Genomic DNA, 15,893 nt, shown 5'->3' on the forward strand with positions numbered 1-15,893 from the left:
TACGTAGAATTTCCTTGTATGTTTTCTCTTGTACCAAAATACCCATGGAGAAATGAGAAGTCGGAAAAGTCTGTAGAGATGTATAAAGTCATCTCAGGCATCCAGCCACAGAAATCTCTGAGTGTGGGACGTGACAGCACAGGCTAGCCTGGAACAAAACTACCTCATTGCTAGCACAGGTCAAAGAATTGTTGCAATACTAAAAAAAATCACAAGCATGTAACATTCAGCAATCAGACCAGACAGCAAAGGAAAGCGCACTGGTCTGCTGGCGGGAGAATATCAGATCAGCACAGAGGAAGCTGGGCCCACAGGATCCCTATATGTGATCACATGGAAAATAGTAAGACTAAGCAGCAACTTAAAGAAGCCAACCCAAATAGAAAGCATAAAATCAGAGGTAACTTATACAGAATACATAGGAATTTATTTCAACAGAAATTTAAAGTTTAAAAAAAATAAATAAATAAAAATGTTTGGGTGTTTTAAATGGAATTGCCTATTTCTGTTGAAAAAGGCCAGTGGTTGTGACTGAGGGCTTTAGTATAAGATCTGAGTTAATTTTCAAGAATACATTTTTTATTGGCTGAACAGCTTTCTAGAGGAGAATTGTAGAAAATCTCGTCATGCCGATGTCAGTGAAGAATATCAATGATTAACAGGTAACTACTACATGACTGACAACCTTAAATAATTAATAGAGCTGGGGGTTGGGGCAGGTTGTAACATAGGAGCACTGGTTAAAACAAACTTTCTGAGGAAGCCTAGAGGTATTCTTTATATGGTAAGACAATGTATATGTTTTAATTGGAAAATTTGCCACTATCTTTTTCTAAAATGCCACCCTTAGTTAAAGTAAAAATTATTGTAGTACAAAATGAAACCCATGGGGCAGAGGCTGTAATTCCAGGTGAGATCACAGGAACTGGAAATGCTAACTGAATAAATAGCACTGTAGAGCTGAATGAAGAGAGGGGAAAAGGGCTGGAAAGTCATGGCTTGCTGACGTGATGAATGCCACTCTCTGGAAAATTCACATAAGGGAGCATTACCAATCCAAGTAACTAACTGAGCAATAGTATCTCATATTCCAAAATATCTCAGGACATTAAGGTCACTTTTTTCATTATTCTACAAGAAGGAAAATTAATTCTCTGGCTTAGATTGTGAGGCCTGCATTTCAGACAGCCTGCAGGCCAGGTCTGGCCCACAGAACATCCCCCACTGCTCACCAGGGATTAGACAACATGTGCCTTTACACTATGTGCTTCCCAGCTGGTGCCAGTCCGAATATTTACATCTCCTAACCACTGGCTGGCTTATAAGTAAGTCCTGCACGTACTGCTCCTGCCAGGGTACTTGCATCTCCTTGTTGGCTGCTTCGCTCTGCTTCTTCTCCCATATTTATCCCTCCTGGGCAGGATATCACACACAGTTTCACAGGCCAAGCTAGCCAGAGAAAGGGGAAAGGGAAGACATTTGAGAGAATGAATTAATTGGGAACAGCAGCAGCAGGAGTTGTTTGGATGAGTGTAGGGAAGTAGAAGAATTTAGCAGTCCCCAAGCTCATTTGAGATGTAGCCTTCTGCATTAAAAACGTTTCCTTCTCCATAAGGATTTGTTCAATTTTGTGAAGTGGCTGCTTTGATTTGAGGGAGTATCTTGCGTTATAGGGTAGTTAGCTATCATCATCAGTACAAATAGGAGCTCTTCAGAAAAAGCACACACATTATCAGAGATTCTACATGATCCCAAACAGGGGGAAAGACTTTACTAGCTCTTCTTTTTAAACAATTGAAAAAATATTGTTTTTGAGTAATTCCAAGGTGCAACAAATGTAATTAGGGTAATGCAAAGAACCTGAAATGTGAATCAACAGTTGGTTTTCAGGAGGAAACGAATCAGTTGGGAATTCCTGCTTCAGCAACCAATGGAAATTGAGCCAGTTCTTACAGAAGTCTGTCCAGGGAAAATTTTAAACTATACATGGAAGGACTTATGAATAGCAAAATCATAAGTCAGATCCAGATGTTGGAACAGCAGTATGGACTGTTTTGTCTATTGCTTTATATGTGGGGTTTTGCTTCCTGGTCTTACAGAACACTGTTTTATTTGTTGTACAAGCACAGAGGTGTATTCTTTAACAAGTAAGGAAGTGACAGCACAGTAGTCCAGGCTGAGCGTGTAAGGTTGATCCCTTTTTGCTCAGAGACTCCCAAAAGTGCCTGCAATCCCCATGGAAGGGCCTGGGTGAATGGTTGATGGTGACACTCCTGGCAGACTCTGGACTACTGAATGCCTATTCCAGGCCCAAACCTCATTCTATGCCTTTACATTAACCCCAAGAGTCTTCAGTAAGGTCTGCTACACTGGCATTGCTAATCCATTCCACATGGTAACTACTGCCTTTGCTTCAGCAGCAGGAGAACAAAAGGACTGGTTATCTGGCTTATTGTACAGCTCCATGGGACTTGGAACAGAAAAGAGAGAGAACAAGGAAACCTTCAGGTGTTGAACAGCAGCTGACTTTTATTGTGACCTTCCCAGCTATCAAGTAGAAACAAAACTTTGGGAACCCCTACTTTAATTCACTTTCCTCCTTCCAGAGGAAAAAGTTCACCGATTAAGGGGGTGTTTCCTGCCAGAGAAGAACAATGAGGAGCCAGCAGTAGGTGAGGAGCTGTCTCTCTGTGCTTCTGCCTGAAGTAAGTACATATTTCCAAGCTCGTGCTCACATCCCTGTGCCAGGGACTCTGCTGGCTGAGGCTAACACACTTACAACGAGAGGTCACACAGTACAGATTTCCATCAGTCAGCCAAATGCATTTCACAGCATTTACGCCCAGCTATTATTTAATATCTGCTGCCAGGAGCCACCTTGTCTGTGCTGACATCACCCTGTCAGGCTTTTTACGCTTTCTTACAGAAAGAATGACACACTCCAGCATGAACAGAGACACAGTGCCAAGAAACAGACAGTATAACTCAGGCTCCTAGATGGGCTTCAGTAATTTATTTCTCATTCAGCTTCACTTTTACAACTTTTGGAAGAATGCTTTTGAGACTGAGACTTCAATATGCAGATTTTCTTCTCAAAAAGCACTAAAACTTATGACAACAGACTAAATAATTTCAAGTTGAAAAAAAAAATAAATCAAGTATTTCAGAATATGTTTCCCTCATAACACAATCAAGATGTGTGTTGTCATGACAGACTTTCCTGTCAATACTCTAAGTCAGATTTTCACAGCAGTGCATTTGGTATGCCATTAAAAAAAGACTTTTTAGTTGAAACTGAAAAAATGTAGTTCGTATTCTGACAAAAAAGATAACATTATTTTAACAATTTACAAAGCTGCTGCTAGGTATTATATCAAAGAAAACAACTCAAGCAGAAGCCAGTTGGAAATACAGGTTATTTTGTCAAAATTTATATATAATTTTAACAACAACTCAGAGCCATCTGGAATCTGGCAAAGTAGTATAAAAAAAATTATGGCCAAGCTGATTTTAATTTTCCAAACAGGACAGCAAATGTCCATTGCCACTTGGTACCTTTCCACTTAATTCCTCAGATTAAACGTAGAGGTATGAGTCAGTTAAAGACAAGAGAGTGCTAGTTACATCCTACACCCATATTATAGTTAATTCTTCAATTTAATTCGATGTTGCATCCTTCTGTCATTAGAATCTATGGACATGGGAGCTCAAGGAGATTTTGCATCCACATCTCAGTAAGTTTATGGTTATTAAGTTTTGCTGTTTTCAGTAAAAGTGAAGGAGTAGCAGGTGGGAAAGAAGGAAATCCAAACATAACATGAGAAATATGGGGGGAAAAAAGCTTATTAGCAAATTTCCAGCACCAATGGAAAGAGCTTTCAGTAGCCTCAGAGTGCAACAAACTATTTTGGCTATTCATGTCAATGGTGTCTTCTCCTGCCATTTGACATATGCCTTTTCTCAGGAACCTTTTGCCACAACATTTTCTGAGTCAGCAGTGTAACTCCTCTGCTGCATATCATCATACAAGCACATAAGGAAAACTGCCAGTAGTATAACTGCTCTCCAGCAAGAGGGTAAAGGTCCTTTAAAATGCAAGTTTGTTTGTAGAGCAACAACTAATTGTTGCCAAAATACTACATTGATTTCAGTACAGCTGAATAAGTTATTTGACTAAGTAAGTGTATTTTATAGAAGCTTATACTGCATTATTTTCCCACATTAACTCTATAGGTCTTTAATTCAAAATAAGGGTAGTTTAAAAAAAATAAAACTGTGAATTAATTAAAATAATAAAATGTAACTCTTCCTCCAAAACAGAAAGTGTTATTATTTTTTTATATAAAAATTAAATCTGAATACTAATCTGAGGCAAGGATGAAATGTTCCTGCCCCAATTACAATTGCTGATTTCAACAAAGCTGTTGGAATCAGATGATCCTTAAGGTCCCTTCAACCTAAGCTTTTCCAGGAAAGCTGAATTCTCTTCCACCATGTCTGAAATTGTCCCTGGAAATCTATTAATTCAAAACCAGAATTTCTCTTTAAAAGAGGTCTAATTTTCAACCTTAAATCCACTTATTATAACAATTTTACACAAACTGGTTCTTCTTCTATACTGGACAAAGACGAAACTTTGACAATTATTTTCCGTTAAATTTTTTATATTGTAGTCATATTTTTTATGATTTCATAAACTGGATATCTGCAATATTTCTTCCTCTTTTCATATGTGAATGGCTGCGTATGTAGAATAATGCTTTTTCCTGTATTGTGATTCTATTCTTACTTGAAAGGACTAACATTTTCCTGCCCATAAAATATGTCTGAGTCAAGATTTTAATGAATTTATACACTCTATATAAAAGTTTTGCAATATTAGTAAAAATAACTTTTCAAAGAGGTCATAAGAAAATTTTTATTACAGAACTATTTTCTGCTTATAGCCAAAACAGCTTGGCTATAAGTGCAATGTTACCATAAAGAAGGAAAAAGGAAAGGTGATAACTAAGGCTAAAGTAAATGTTTGAAATCAAATGATAAGAGTGCTTACCTCTTCATCAGCGCTATTTGCTCAAAGATCTAATGACCTGAAGAGGCATAAGTGGAGAGTAGAAAGCAGTCTGTTAGACTGGTGATAATCTTTGGAATTTATTCCCTAAAGTTGTTCAAGATTCTAAATCTGTTGCTTGTTTGAAGTTTTATTTGAAGGTTAATGCTTGGGATGTACCCTTTTCTAAATATTTGTGTGTTTGTACTTGCTTCCAAGGTTACCTCTATTTTATTTTTAAAAACAGATTAACTTGCAGTCTGATCTAAAATTCACTGGAATGAATGGAAAACCTCTCAATGACTCCATTAGCATTTCAATCAAACCTTTAGAGAACTTTCTTCTTACAGAATCACAGAATGGCAGATGGGAAGAGACCTCAAGGATCATGAATTTCCAGCCCCTTCTCCCCACACAGGCAGGGCCACCAACCTCCACATGTAATACTAGACCAGGCTGCCCAGGGCCCCATTCAACCTGACCTTGAACACCTACAGGGATGGAGCATCCACAACCTCCCTGGGTAGCCTGTTCCAGCACTTCACCATTCTCATAGTAAAGAACTTACCCCTGATTTCCAGCCTAAATCTTCCCTCCTTCAACTTGAAACTATTTCCCCTTGACCTGCTGTTATCTACCCTTTCAAAGAGTTGACTCCTCTCTGTTTATAGGCTCCCTTCAGGTACTGAAAGGCTTCAAATGAGGTCACCCTGCAGCCCTGTAGCCTTCTTTCCTCCAGTCTGAACAAGCTCAGATCAGACCTTTACAGAGTTTGTGTTGATGCTCTTGCAATCAAAGAGATTTATAATAGCTAAGCATCTGTTTTGACCTCAAGCTCAGCCTTTCCAAAACCTAAATCCTCATAATTGCTTTGTGAGCATTTCAGCTATACGCTACTTTGGAAAACACAAGAGAGTTTGAGCAACAAATACAAAATTCATTGAGCTTGGTCAAAGAGAACATACTGAACTGTAAGGTATCCCTGTGGATACTCCTACAAATTACTGTAGCATACCAAGCCTATCTTTTTGTCAGTGGAGGTACATATAGAATAAACTAACTACTTTGTCTCAGTTGCCAGCATAGATACAACTTCTGCTGCTCTGTAGCCTTGATTTCACCAGGAATGCTGTTTTGGAACTATTATCGCAGTATCTGTGTAGCAGAAAGAAAAGAGCAAAAGTATGATCCTTTTGTTATTGCTTATCTCTAGTTTAGACACTTCAAGTATCTATTTTCAAATTTTATCTCTTTTAAAGGGCATTGTTACATGGCATTCTTTTCCTAAAGACAGATGCTTGGAACTTTTCAGTACAGCTTAGCTGTTCATTCAGCTGAAAAGGAATAACAGAAAGGGTTGACATGCATTATTTAATTTCAGAAGTATTCTCATTTCAGAGGAATTTACACTGAGTCAAGAATTTACATTTCTTCGTTTATACACTGCAATTTCTAAATGAAAAAACACAACATAAAAATAATTTTGTGTTATTAACTCTGTTCTTTTCTATCTTTGTAAAAACACAGCAATAATTTAGAGTAAAATAGTTGAAATCATAGTTACAATGTTTGAGAAAAGAGCAATCAATTCAGTGAATTATAGAGTTCCAGGCATACATTAGTTTCTTTCTTGCCAAAGGAACTTTGAGCATATGCACCATTCACTTAAATGTAAGACAGTAAAAATCAGTTCACTAAGCCAGAGAAATAATGGTATGTGCTTTACGTGAGAGTCTTTAAAGTAGCTGTACTTTTGCTCAGCTTAAAAAAAAAAATTGTACTGTTGAAGTTTTATGTTGAAATATGTCTAACAGTGAGGAACCACTATAATGACAAAAATATCTCTGCTTTAGACTAATTAATGTGGGAAATGCCTCATTTCTATAGACCCTATTTTAAAACTTTGACAGTTAAACAAGGGAAGTCATTTTCCTGAAAAAAAATGAAAAACTGTGGACCATGCAATACTTTTGGAAGGGCATATAATCAGTTCCTCACCAGAACATTTAATTCACACCAAAACAGTTGATAAAGTTCATCAGTATTTAGAAAGCCTTATTTAGAAATTAGAACATTCTGCAAATTAACAATTATTTGCTTTTAAGACCTGACCTAAGACGAAAGAAAGATGTCACCTTGATCACACAAGAGGGTGAAGTTTTGGTGGCATATTTTACAGACTTCACCTATTTACCACTGGATCAAAGCACAGAAAAACAGAAAAATTACAGTCTTAACTACAAGAGGCTTTTTGGATTTCACATTTAAGATGTCCATGGTCAGTGCTAGCTCAGTAGTAATGATAAAGTGACTTGCACTGCTGTAAATGTCACCATTTTCTCATCCCTCAGGTCTACAGAAGGAAACTCAAACAGGAAGAAGCTGAAGTTGGCAGGGGAAAGGCACTGTTGTGTTAGAACTAGAGAAGCACTTTTGGCAGTGGAAGTGGAATGGGTGTAGATGTAGACACAAAACCAGGTCCACTAATACCTGGTTGGGCCAAGTAGTTTTCCAGTTCTGGACACCATGAAAGGGAGGATGATGCTTGATATCTCCACTACAAATCTATAAAAAACTGTGAGATAGGCATGTTCTGGACCCATCTTCTGGGTGTATGCAGGAGTAACAATGGGGAATAGAGGTCTCTGGGAGACGCATGTTGAGTTCAGGAAGCAGCAGGCATTGGTATGCAAGACACTTGGCACACAGTTAGGAGAACTTTTCAGGATGCCTGCACAGCACCAGCTCCTTTTGTTAAATATCTAATACTCCTGCTATTTCTGAACAGCCTTACATACACCATGTCTTCTAGTTCCTTTATACAGTGTGTTAATCCCCCTTTATCTACTCTTGAAAATGTTTAAGCTTCCTTCTTGTCTCACATTGCACTTTTTTTTCCTTCACTGGCCCAAATCCCTATCAATACTTTTACTAGTTCCTTTTCTTCTCACTTATTTACTTCCCCATTAGGGAAGGATGATTTGTTTACATTGGAGACCATGATTATTGGTCTTTATTTGTTACTGAACTCCATTTGTTTCCAGGTGAACACTATTAACGCCATTTGTGATGAACTCATCTCACCACAAACATACCCAATTTCAACCTCTTTTGGCAGAAATGGCTAATCAGAAACCTGCTCATTCTCTGCCATGGGATTCTGTCTTTTTACAGACAAACGATACAGATTATATAACACATCATCATAAATGGGAAGGTTTAAGTTCCCTCAGTAGAGAGAACTTTGCAAGACATTTGGTTTCTTTCTGTCTCAGACAACGATTAAAAACTTCAGGGCTTCTCAGGAATTCAAAAATACTTGGGGAAAATGTTTTGGCTATGCATTTAAACAAGAAACTCCGTGTTGTTCTGAAGACATGAATCAGGACTGGGCCAGATTCCAGTGCAGCTCAAGAAATCTAGAGTAAGAGATAGGTGAGGCATGTTGCTCATGTAGACTGTGTTTTCAGATCATTTCTTAATTTTTAAGTAGAAAAAACTGTCATTTATATCATAGACCTGCCTGCATTAGGATGATTTTTCCATTCTGTATATAGCAGTAAGACACTGGAACTGCTAATCTGGAGAAGTGAAATTTTGCCATATTCTGCCCAGTTCTGACATGCTTCTTCCATGTCAAGGAGACTTCTATTGACTATCACTTGCAAGATGCCTGCTGTCTCAGTCTGCACTTGTCAGAACTGTTCAACATGATGGAAGAAAGCCCTGAGGGGGAAAAATAATAGAGGATCATGCATGCCAGGCTCTGCCTATTAGTGCAGATACATGCTGGTAACTTAAGGTCAGGAAATAGCAGGCACCCATCATGAGTATAATTGTGTCTCACCTTTCCAAGAAGCTGTTGCTCAGAGCAAGACGTGTCACAATTTCCTTAGAAAAAGAAGATGCAAATGGAAAAATCATTCAACTGAAGGTATTATGTAGCAAGCTTCTCAAGCCTGAACAGCTCAAATTTTCCCAGAAGCCTGTCTCTTTGAATTGTTTTTTAAACAGTTCACCCTACAGTTAGATTAGTTTATTGCAGTCTTTCCCTCAAAAGTTTAATGCAGTAACAGAAATAATTTGAGCATTGTGACTTATCAGTGTAGAACTTCTTACATCAGATACTGAAGTACTGTTGACATTAGTGAAAAAGTCATGCAGTAGAGCATAATCTTATGTTCTAATGATATGCTGAATAAAAGTCACTTAATGGTTGAAAAAAGCAACAGTTAGAATATCTTCCATTTCATTTCTCTTTGAGCAGAAAATATTTAACAGACACTTGTCTGTTCTTATGGGAAGACCAGTAAATATAGTGCTCAGGGAAAGCTGTATAGGTGTATGCATGCAGGTGCATGCATCCTCTATGTATCACCTGAGTCTATATATTTAGAAATAATATAAATGCATAAAACAAAAAAGAAAGTTGTGAAAGACTGTATTTCTTAAATTGCTTACAGTTACATTAACAGCAGCCTGAAATTAACATCTACTGCAATAGTTGTGCATATTTAGATATTATAAGAAATGCCAATACCTCTGCTGTGGAGAAAGGTTGAGGGAGTTGGACTTGTTTAATTTTGGAGAAAAGAAGGCTTCAGGAAGCTCCCATTGCTGTCTTCCAGTACTCTAAGGGAGCTTACAAGTGGGAGAAGGACTTTTTACATGGTCTGACAGTGATAGGACAAAGGGTAATAACTTTAAACTAAAAGAGAGGAATACATTTTTTACTCAGAGTGGTGGAGTACTGGAACAAGTTGGCCAGGGAGGTTATGGGTACCCCATCCCTGGAGATATTCAAGACTAGGTTGGATGGGATCCTGGGCAGCCTAATCTAGTGGTTGGCAATCCTGCCCGTAGCAGGGAGTTGGAACTAGGTGATCTTTAAATTCTCCTAACCTAAGCTATTCTACAATTCTACGATTGTATTGTAATTAATGTCATACAATTCAAATCATTGATTATTCTCTCTCAGTGTTAAATCCCCTTGAGGTACGCACTGGACATCCTCATCCTTCTGCATTACCCACCATATGCACAAAGCTACTTGAGGAAAAGTAATTGTTTTGCCCCTGCACTGCCAGTTGTTTTTCTTCCATTTGCCACCATCCGTGAGTCAGTACAGAGACAGAGTGCTGGCCACTTTTCTTGTTCAATAACATCTAAAGCCAGCTGGATGGCTTTCACTTCTGCGAACTGTCTCAATATACCCTCTCCTTCAGTAGTTTCTGCAGCTTATTGTGTAGAACTCCATGTATTCCACATCTGATGACTTCTCACAATGTGACAGGACCCATCTGCAACTAAGGCATATTTTCTGGCAGTTTATTATATAGTTGATTCTCTTGGCAATATTCCAAAAATTTTGTCTTTGGGCCAGGCCATAATCACTTCTAAGATTCCTGGACAATTGGAATTCCCTATCTGAGTCCACTGTGTGATTGGTGAGACCCACTTATTCCAGACAGCATCAGTTTCATAATGTGTGGAGGGAAGCCACCCCTCTGAACATCCAGCTCAGCACAGGCAGTCAGGGTGCTGAGAGGAAATGTGCTTCAGTACAAAGCACTTCCAGAGAAGCTTGGATCCCTTCATATGTTGTCAACATCCCCTTTTCAATGTGAATGTAGAAGGCCTCACATTCTCTGGATCCTCATCTCAAAAATCCCTGGGACTGGCCTGAAATAAACGTTCAGACAAATTTTTCAATGAATACCGTAACTTCACATGATTCAGATCTGAGTCTACTATTAGCATTTTTTATAGTATATCCAACTATTATTGGCAATGTCTGGGTTGCTTTCCTGTTGAAAAAAAAGTCATTTAATCCCTTAGGCTCACTTCATTTAATGAGATAATGCTCAAATAAAGCATTTTCAGATTTCCAAGTAACACAAGTCATCAAATACTATTATCTGGACCACTTCCAGGTTATATATTGTCACTCTTGAGCATGTCTGTGGGTGAGGTTGTCTTTGATAGCCAAAGCTCATAACTGATTGGTTTGCTGTATTCAAACTGCAAGCTTAACTAATGACCACAATGACAGCAAAAACAGGAAAAGGGTTCAAAACATGCATAAAACAAGGAGAGTGCTCTCACGTTTAAGATTCTGAAGCAGAAACAAGAGTTTCAGGATGTTTATACATGCAGGCTGAGCTACCACAGAATTAGTGAGGAAAAAAATTAAAAACAAAAAACAAAACAAAACACAATGAAACATAAAACAACTTGAAACATCTAATAAATTAAAGTACATAGTGACCTTCTACCTTCAGCAAACTTATGTTCTCCTAATTTATGAGTCAGAGCCATTTCTCTATTTCTATAATAAAGAATATTTGGATTTCATATAATGGAAACAGAAAATTAAGGTTATCACAGATATATGATCCAAATGTCTATCTTTTTATTAATTAGTATGCTGTGTAATTGATTTTGCACAATGAGAAAACTTACAAAGCTTGCTTCCAAATAACCGTACACTACTGAATGAGCTCTACTTAATAAACTTTACTTTTATTAAATACTACAAACACAAGTGGTGTTGCAAACTGACAAGACAAACATTTTGTGTATGAGTTTTAGAACAAACGAGGGATAAAAATGTGGTTTATTTAAATTCTAATAAAAATAATACAACTAATGTGAAATAGTTAAGCGAAGTAGCTATAACAATTGTCTCTGTTTTCTGAGACAAATGCAGAACACAGCAAACATATTGATTAAGGCTGCAGTTTCATCTGTCCCAGTAACCCATATCTGACTGAGTAGTACATCTTAAAGGAGAGTGTAAGAAGCAAAGCCTATTAAAAGTTAGATAGCAGCATTCTCTCAACTTCAGATAGTTGAGAAGTTGAGAAGTAGTTGGGCATTTATGCCATTTTAACAACTTCAGTGCTATCCCATACTGAATACTACTTACTTTTGTTTCCTAAATAATAAATAAATAAATAGTATCCCTTCCTCTCACATCTGAGTATACTTTAATTCTCTTTTTTTTTTTTTTAAAGACTTCAGAGTAGAAGGTAGATTCCCTCAGATTTTCTGCAGCTACCATGGACACAAAGAACATATTTCATTATTCTATCACAGATGACAATATCTTCTTTATACCTCATGCTTCTGCCAATGTTCCTGTTTCCAGTGTTTTAAAAATCCACCAGCACCATATAATTTGTCTTTATGGTATAGCAATTTGCTGCACTACATCTCTAATTTTTGCTCTCTTATTTCCATCATTTGGACAAAGGATATCTCTTCTATTGCCTCAACTGAATATTTTTTGTTTGCTTGGTTGATTCTCTAAGAGTATTTTTCAGCTTACAACACAGATTTATTTTGAGTTTTGAATATTAGTTTTAAATATCTGTCCTGCTATTCATAAGCTGTTAATTGGCACACTTATGTATCTTTTTGAAATGTCTATTAGTGATAATGTGCCCTTTACTGGATGAGGAATTAAATAATGTTGTGGTATTTTACTTTGCTAGTAAAGTAACTACAGGTATTACAAACATCTATAATTTTCACATATTTCGATTTTTGTCTTTGCTGTTCTCTCTGGAAAAATACCTTAATAAAAATATTAATTTCTTTCCTGTCAGAGAGGATTTTCCTTCTTTTACCTGCAAAAACTTTGTTTTGCCAATTCCCTCATTCACATTACAATCTCTTTGTAAGCTATTTTCATGAATGTAAGACATGTTATCATAACAGGAAACTGAACCAAGAATGCAGTACAACATCTTGACTAAAATGAGATCACAATGTGAATAAAAACAGGCTCAAAGTGAAACAGAAACTTAAAATATCAGTCAAGAAATCTATAGTGTCTGAATAAGTTTCTGGAAATCAACATTGAAGATAGACTTTAATCCTTTCTTTAAGTGAAATATCTTTGAAGATATTTGAGTGCTGAAATCCTAAAAGCAAGTTTTCATACTGTGACCTTAGGTCCAAGATCTTCTTGGATACAGGACTGGGATCATCATTTACCTCATAAGAATACGTAGTAGTATTGATCAAAACACCTAAAAGTGAAGATTTGACAATTTTCATTTGTGTAAAATTATATCTGTCATTCTTCAGATATCTAGGTCTCTTATAAACTTGTACTCTCTTAATAGCACAATCTACGGGGTTGTTCCAAACTGAGGGCAGCTCATGTAATGGTCTGTTGGCAAATAAATTCATCTTCACTAACTTTCCAGAGGTTCACTGAAGCTTGTCATGGACTAGAATGGCTTTCACTAAGTCTTGGCTTCCATGATATCCTCCTCTTGTCATGCATCTTTCTGAGACAAGAGGTGGAACAGCCTTGTCCTCCCTCTCTTTCTATAGCTTGAGTTTTGCAGTAATTCTGCCAAAAAAAAATCTTCCTTCAAAACCTTGGAATTAGAGGGCTCAAGGATTACCTTCAAGTCATTCAGATTATCTGTCAGAGGTCTTTACTGGACAGCCATAAAGTGGAAATTATTTGCTTTTGTTAGCAACTAGAAGAATAGTCTATATTTTATATGAAATAGAAATTGATGTTCATCTTTTTTCAAAGAAGACAAAAAACTCCAGATTTACAGCATCTCTTCTGAAAGACTGGGAACTGGCATAGAGATACCTCATTGGAAAAAAAATCTACACAGCAAGCAACCACTTACTTAATACTTATTTGCCACTAAAATTAAGAAGCATTTATCTGTATTTCCTCTCAGCAGTCTCTTTTGCTTTTCCTACAAATGAAGTGAGAATTAAAATTAAAATCCAAAATTAAAATGATTTTTAAAAGCTATTCTTCTACTGTTTGGAATAGATTTAGCTATTTAAAATAATAATAATAATAATAATAATAATAATAATAATAATAATAATAATAATAATATGGAAACAAACTGTTGGATTCTAGTTCTGAAATTCATGGGAGTAACAGTACCACAAATGTCACAATAGTCAAGATATATTTATTCACCATCAACATGATCTTGAGCCTACCTTTCAGTTTTGAAAGGCATGCTTTAGGCTATACTGTCCTGCCTTGCTTCAGAAATATTATTCTGAGAACAGGCTAAATGGTTCCGCATATACTGCTCATTTTCCTTAGTTCCAAATGATATGCCAGGTCTTTCCTACTTACTGTGATGACACGAAGTATTACATATGTCTAGCAGAGCTGCTCATTTTTTTCAACTCTCATTCCTTAGGAAATGGTAATATCCAACACATTATAAAGTGGAGTTTTAACAGTTTACGGCTTAAAGTTTGATAACTCCCATTTAGAAAAAGTCCACATTCTTTCCAAAATGACATTCTACATTCACACAGATTGATTTGTAGAATACTCGCATGTGTAAGTTGTTTACTACTCCAAAGCTAATTCAAGAATAGCTGATATCTAGTTGTTTCCTATACGAGACATTTCATTAAAGAGGAACAAGATAAGCATTTACCTATAGAAAAAGAAGATGAAGAATTGCTTCGTTCCATTCTGCTGTCATTCACACAGATACACAAATAAGGTCTGATCCTTGGCTTCTGCTGAAGTCTCTTTGTGATAAGAGTGCTTACATGAGTCATTACCAGGCATAAAGCCAGAATTATTTAGTGTATCCCCCAGGCTGCTCTAAGACATGCCAGGAGTAGGTTTGGCTTTCAGATCTGGAAGCAGAATACTAATTTCAAGCCACTTTTCTCACCCCCTCCCCTCATCGTGTCTGGTAAAGGACTTGTCTGTTAACAGCAGCTTCTTTCTCTTCCAGATGGTAACTACTAAAGTACACAATAGGAAAGTGGGAACATAGTTCTCACATTTTCACTGATGTTGTAAGATTAAAAATCTTCACATCAGACATACAAAACTACCAGCTCAAGGCAAACAGTAACCTTGCAAATGGATAATATGCTTTTTAAATGCTACATATTTCCTAGAGATCTAGAATAGAATTGTAGCACAATTTGAAAGCTTCACGGTGGCTCAGGGCCAGATTCTCAGCCAAAGTCGAACAGCATAGATTAAGCCTCAAGAGCGTATACAGTTTGTTTACATTTCTTGTATACTTTCTCAGAACTTCTCCATATCTAGTAAACACAGGGTGTCAGTCAAGATTAATGCAGCTGAGTGGAGTCCACATAAACAAACATACACATATACACACACACAAAGAAAAATAAATAAATAAATAAACTCACAGTTATTACTTTGGAAAAAATTGTTAACGAATGAACTAATTTAAAATGAGTGAAATGAAGCGGCTATTGAGCTACCACCTCATTTTCGGCTGTACAACAGTAAAAGGAAATCAAGTGTGATGAAGGTGTCCAGTTAGAGAATTGGTAGAGAATCAGAGTGTATAAAGAGGCCAAGACACTTGGGATTGCAAATGCAAACTAAACAGCTGCATGCTTGTACTTTAAACTAGCCTTCAATATATCACTGGTTTTGGCAGACCCCCCCGCCTTCCCTTTTCCCTCCCCTCCCCCAAAGAAAAAAAAAAAAAAAAGTAATAAAAAATAGAATTAATTACTCTAGAAGACATCTTACTAAGTTCTTTGGCAGGGTAGATGACTAGGTGAATAAACGAAAGCAGTACATTTCAAGTACATTTCGTAAGACTTTTCAGTACAGAACATTTCAGTATAGTACATTTCAGTATGTTTCATCAGACTTTTGACACTGCCTTATATATCATTCTCATAAGAAGGCAAAGGAAATATGATCTAGCCAGAATGAAATGAGTATAGAATGGTGGAAAAATTCTCTCAAAAGTAATACTAAAATCAGAGAACATTTGTTGTAAGACTAGTCAAAGATTTGTTGTCATCCAATCCAATCAGTATTTTAATTATC

At 36.8% G+C, this 15,893-nt stretch overlaps 1 long non-coding RNA gene across 3 annotated transcripts in view; it reads right to left on the minus strand.

Annotated features, from left to right (window-relative positions):
• The window catches only part of LOC107312039 (uncharacterized), a 51,118-nt gene extending 36,363 nt beyond the window's left edge, over window positions 1–14,755 (minus strand). Inside the window, exon 1 of one of the 3 annotated variants that reach the window (XR_014944882.1) lies at window positions 14,497–14,755. This is a non-coding gene — a long non-coding RNA (uncharacterized LOC107312039). Of the gene's footprint in view, window positions 1–5,053; window positions 5,803–14,496 lie in introns of those variants that run through there. The other 2 variants (XR_004306798.2, XR_014944881.1) reach the window with 2 other exon arrangements.
• Between the last annotated feature and the right edge of the window lie 1,138 nt (window positions 14,756–15,893).

This window comes from Coturnix japonica, chromosome 3 (genome assembly GCF_054131305.1).
Source record: "Coturnix japonica strain WE chromosome 3, WE-NBRP24, whole genome shotgun sequence".
In the NCBI taxonomy this organism is placed as follows: domain Eukaryota; kingdom Metazoa; phylum Chordata; class Aves; order Galliformes; family Phasianidae; genus Coturnix; species Coturnix japonica.